The sequence below is a fragment of the Enhydra lutris genome, unplaced genomic scaffold (genome assembly GCF_002288905.1).
Source record: "Enhydra lutris kenyoni isolate GAN:26980312 unplaced genomic scaffold, ASM228890v2 scaffoldscaffold13, whole genome shotgun sequence".
In the NCBI taxonomy this organism is placed as follows: domain Eukaryota; kingdom Metazoa; phylum Chordata; class Mammalia; order Carnivora; family Mustelidae; genus Enhydra; species Enhydra lutris.
In genome coordinates, this window is record NW_019154097.1 from 56,275,796 (window position 1) to 56,281,795 (window position 6,000).

Here is a 6,000-nt window from a genome sequence, read left to right on the forward strand (position 1 = left end):
TATTACTTACAAACAAGAATGTTGGCTTCTGTGTTTCACACTGCTTTCTCTGGTCTTTTTATCCATAACTTCAGCAACTTCAGCAAATGCTCCCCAGACCTGCAGCTACTTCTCAGACATAGAGTTGCCGCCAGATTTGAGTTCAAACAAATCCTAAAAGAGGTAATCTGATATTGCACAAGGGGCACTGATATAATAGTCACTAATCTTTGATTCTATCCCCGAATCTTCCACTACTTACAAAAATCTTGTCATCATCTTATTTTTTGCTTCCACCTAGATAATGAGCACAGCCTTTACTTTTCAGAATGGAGATTGCAGAGCATAGATAGATTTCTGGAGGTCCTCAGTTGATTCTGAAGAACAGTTTCATTACGCTGGCATTGCTGGTGGTATTTAGAGGCATAGAGCTGCCTGAAACTCATTTTTTTCCTTTCATCTTCAGTGCCTAGCATAGTGCCTGGTCCACAGTAAGTACACAAAAAATGCTATTGAACATTTTAACTCAACCCCAAAAAATGTTCAATAAAGAAAAAAGGTTAAGGGGCACCTGGGTGGCTCAGTGGGTTAAAGCCTCTGCCTTCGGCTCAGGTCATGATCTCAGAGTCCTGGGATCGAGCCCCGCATCGGGCTCTCTGCTCAGCAGGGAGCCTGCTTCCTCCTCTCTCTCTGCCTGCCTCTCTGCCTGCTTGTGATCTCTCTGTCAAATAAATAAATAAAATCTTTAAAAAAAAAAAAAAGAAAGAAAAAAGGTTAAGACTCATGCTATTAAGAAGGGAAGTATACCAAATCCAGATCCCATTAAGCCCCACCAGAGGAGGGAGAACAGAAACTAGGAATTAGGAGAGAGATTTCCCAGGCAATGCTGGAAACACATTTGTGTCAAGTTTCTATTCGTGTGATCTTTCACCTCCTTTGGTTACCAGTCATGGTGAGTGGTCTGGTGTCTATCATTAGGTACCAAGGGCTCTGTGATGTGGCTTGTAATAGTTGAAGGAAGGAATGGAGGAATAGTTTAAGATACTCTAAATTCTCTTTCCCTTTCTCTTCCTAAGCTTAAAAGTTACTGCCATGTAATTTCTACTTGTATGTTGAGGACAGAATCCACCCTGGTCCCAAACACAGACAGCAGACACTCATAGATTTTGTTCATGTTCTAACTGCACTATCCATCCAGCATTCCCTGCCTTATTCTCTTGATACCCAGCATTTTTCAGGAAATAGATGTCTTGACAATTTAACCCTGGCCACCTGCTGACTTGATTTCTCCACATCTGCCACCTTCAGAGTTGGTATTATGTATATGATCAAGAGCCCAAATTCTAAAGCCAAACCAGGTTCAAATCCCAGTTCTGCCATGTTCTGGCTGTGGGACTCCAAGTTACAAGTCAAATTTCCTCATTTGCTATTAAAAAAGAAGAGGGCACCTGGGTGGCTCAGTGGGTTAAAGCCTCTGCCTTCAGCTCAGGTCATGGTCCCAGGGTCCTGGGATCGAGCACCGCACCAGGCTCTCTGCTCAGCAGGGAGCCTGCTTCCCTTCCTCTCTCTCTGCCTGCCTCTCTGCCTACTTGTGATCTCTTTCTGTCAAATAAATAAATAAAAACTTTTTAAAAATAAATAAATAAGAAGAAGAAGAAGAGGAAAAAAGATTTATTTTTACTAGAAAGAGAGAGAGGTAGAGGGAGAGAATCTCCAGCAGACTCCATGCTGACTGTGGAGCCCAACATGGGGCTCAATCTCATGAGCCTGAGATCATGACCTGAGCCAAAACCAAGAGTCAGATGCTCAACCAGCACCCCCCAAAACCAGGCACACTCTCCCCAAATGTTTTAAATGGAAATAACAATAAAATAATAAATAAGTAATAAATGGAGGTAATAATAAAATACCCATTTTCTAGGTTACTGGGAGAACACAAGATCAGGCATGATAAGTGCTTAGTTCATAGTCACAGTTCAGTCAATGTGGACTTAAAAACAGCTGGTTTGGGGCTGAACTGTGACTCACTGAGGTGTAGTATTTTTAGTATTAGTATCCATTCCCCAATCTAATCCCCTGAGTGCATTATTTGTCCCCTAATCTCTTATCTCAGTGTGTCACTTATTGAAAGTGAAATTTAATCTTTCTAGGAAGGAGGCCAGAAAGGAAATAAATTTTAAAAATAATATAGTGTGAAGTAAAATAGGATAAATACATAATACCTGCATGCCCTTACCTCTGCCAGCTGGCTCCTGCCTCCCATTTGATTGAATGACACCCCATGCCTTTCACTGGCTCTGTGCCCACAGCACTTGTGCCACACATGCATTTTCCTCACACCCACAGTTGGACAGGAAACATGCCCAACAGCCTGAGCCCCAGATTACAGCCTGACTCTGAAGCCATTTGAACTTGGGTCTTTCCATGGGGAAGCCACGTTCGGTCTGGCTCTTTGTTCCTACCTGCATCTTGGCTCAGCCTTGCTGGGTGTCCTGAACTCCTGACCCCAGCCTCCCTCGATGTGCTTCATCCCACCACTGCTGTAGTCTAGCTGGACAGGTATGCTTCTCTAAGGCAAACCTGGCATTTTATGGACATAGGTTCTTGAGGGCAAAAGTGAATAAATCTCTTTCCCTCCAATTTTCTTCTCCAGTTTTATGCCCTACACATGCATGAGTCTTTCTCCTTAAAACTTTTTCTGAGGATTCTTGGGTATTTCGTTCCTTCTGCTCTGAGATTTGGTTAAATAATCTATGTTTAAATTTAATTGTGTTACTATTTAGTTCTACTTCATTGACCGCTTCTAGATCCTCCTCCTGCTCCTCTTACTTTCCACTGTAGTCAGTGCTCCTAAGAATGGATCCCTAATGGTGGAATCTCAGACAGTTCAACAAATAAGAAATACCTCCATTTGGAACTGAAATCATCTATGAACTGCACACTCCATCAAGGCATAACACGAGCACTGGATAAAGTACTAATGCAAGAAATATAAATTTCAGAGTAGGTACAGTACATGTTTAAGAGTCCAGGGTGACTGAGGGTTAGATGATTGTTCAACACGGATGAGTAGTCAGGTTGAATCATTTATATTTAAATTAAAAGTTGGAGGGAAGTCAATGAGAATATGGCATTCAATGTACAGATGAACAGAGAGACAAACTGATTAAGCATATACATTGAGAGTCAGATTTTTTTTTTAAGATTTTATTTATTTATTTGACAGAGAGAGATCACAAGTAGACAGAGAGGCAGGCAGAGAGAGAGAGGGAAGCAGGCTCCCTGCCGAGCAGAGAGCCCGATGCGGGACTCGATCCCAGGACCCCGAGATCATGACCTGAGCCGAAGGCAGCGGCTCAACCCACTGAGCCACCCAGGCGCCCCAGATTTTTTTTTTTCTTGAGAGAGAGAGCAAGTGAGAACAGGGAAGAGAAAGAAGCAGACTCCCTGCTGAGAAGGGAGCCTGACTCAGAGCTCTGATCCCAGGATTCTGGGATCATGGCCTAAGCTGAAGGCAGACACTTAACTGACTGAGCCATCCAGGCACCCCAAGAGAGTCAGACAGTCTTGTGTTTAAATACTGATCTACCACTTTCTGGATCTCTGACCTTGGGCAAATCGACTGCTCTAACCTCATATTCCTCATCTGTAAAATGGGACTAGCTATAATATATATCTTATAGGTCATTGTGAATATTGAATAAAATAATGCATACTAATCATATATAGAAATATTCAATAAATGTCAGCTACTTCTGTTTTGTTGTGGCTGCTGTGAATTGGGAGGTTTGGAGAGGTTAATTTATAATCAAACAAGAGTTGAAGTGAAGACCCAGGCTTTTTGTATTGGCCAGTTAGCTTTGAAGTGTCTCCAGCCACTCCTTACTAATTTCCAGTACCCAAGAGAAGCCTTATTTTATCTAAATGTGTTAATATGGAAAGATGTACAAGATACACTGGGAAATGAAGGGGAAAAAAGTAAGGTATGTGTACTATAAACCAATTCATGTTTTAAAAGGGAATATATATACATACATATACATACACACACACATACATATGTGAGTGTACACATAATACAAACACTAGCATATGTTTTAATCCTACATGTATATAAAAATGATACTTCATAAGACTTCAGGTGTTTCTTCACATTTCTCAACTAAAGCCCAAAGCTAAGAATTAAGAGGCATTAAGTCACTGCCCTTTCCATTCTAAAGAGAACTGTCAGAAGAGACTAAGTTAGGTAACTTTCTCCGATTTGTGAAAAGTTGGCTCAACTTGTCCTGCTACTTTGACACCACTCTGCTTTGGGGCTTACATCCAAAGACTGGGGATGGGAGAGCAGAGAGTACTTCCATACCCTTTGCTGAGAGGAACAATAAGGAAATCCCTTATAAAGGCAGAAATTCCTAGAAGATACTGGCATCGCTTTCCTGGGACCATGTCCCCTTCTGCCTGGCCATTTCTGGAAATGAGCCAGAAAGAGAAATAGAAACACATGGCAGGGCACAGAGAGTGAGACGAGGTAGAGAGACAAGAAAGGAGAAGCCTGCAGCCCAACACAGGGTGTTCTAAAGATGTGGGTCAAGTAGACTCCCCGAAGATACCTGGGCTTGAAGAGGTAGACCCAACAGGAGGTAAACCCTCCTGCCCTAGTCTTTTCTCCTTACCCCCAACAATAGAGTATGTAGAACTTAGAAGAGGGAAGGGAAAGATGTCTGGGAGACAGACACGCTGCTTGTCTCTTTTCGAGGTGATAGAGTGGGAGGGGTGCAGAAGACTGGCCAGTCCTCCTGCCCACTGCTCGTCCCCAGAAGCACAGAGCAAGCCTATGTTGGGCAGAAAAGAACAGGCACGATGTACATTGAGTTTGTGATGAACAGTTTTAAGTGGACAAACTTTTATAACTAAAAGTGATTGTTAATTGTGGGATCATGACAAGAAGTCACTATCAGAACAGGGATATTGGATACAGCAGGGGGGAAAGAGAAATTGGGAGGAAAAAATAAAAGTTTTGATGTAAGACTTGTTTGAAAAACTAGTTACATATATATTCCACCCACTTCCCTACACACACACACACACAACCCTTGTTTTGCAACACATTTGGTAACTACTTTATTCTCTTTCTCTGTATCTTTTATTTTTATCCATATGCATGTATTATTTTTACATTAAAATAAACTGTTGCTTTCTTGATGTGGATGCTCACCAAAGTATTTCTCTTCCTCCTGGGTCCACAGCTAGGCCAATTTCTCACCTCCCTGGAAGGTGAGCTGAAGGTGGAGCACTGAAATGTGGGCTTCTAGCCCTAAATTCATATGAGATCCCCCACAACTGTCTCTCTCAGCTCTTTGCTCTGGCTCTTGCTCTGCTGTTTGTCAGTTGGTTGATTTCAAAGAATCCAGCACAGGGCCTACAGGAGGCCTGAGAGAGAGTGGAGTCCATGAATATAAGGGTCCTGAGTCACTGTGTGGAGGTTAGCTAGCCAGGAAAGCCCATCAACCCAGATCTTTTGCATTAGACTTCAGCCTCTGAGCTTTGGGTTAGTTTGTTTCTACAGCATAACCTAGCACTCTTTTTTTTTTTTTTTTAAAGATTTTATTTATTTGAGACCTAGCACTCCTTGAAAAACACACTGGGAATCTAGAGTTTGTTCAAAATGTCTTCACTCTTTTTGTCAGAGTCTTATTGTCCATAGAGATGATGAACACTGTCCTTCAGGTAAATTAATAAGACAGCTCACAATGAAATGAAGAGAATATGGGTTTTGAAGTAAGAGACCTGATTAGAAAGCCCAGTGCTGGTATTTTCTTTAAGACTCAGAGGGAGGGGCACCTGGGTGGCTCAGTGGGTTAAAGCCTCTGCCTTTGGCTCAGATCATGATCTCAGGGTCCTGGCATTGAGCCCCGCATCGGGCTCTCTGCTCAGTGGAGAGCCTGCTTCCTCCTCCTCTCTCTCTCTCTCTCTCTCTCTCTGCCTGCCTCTCTGCCTACATGTGATCTCTGTCTGTCAAAT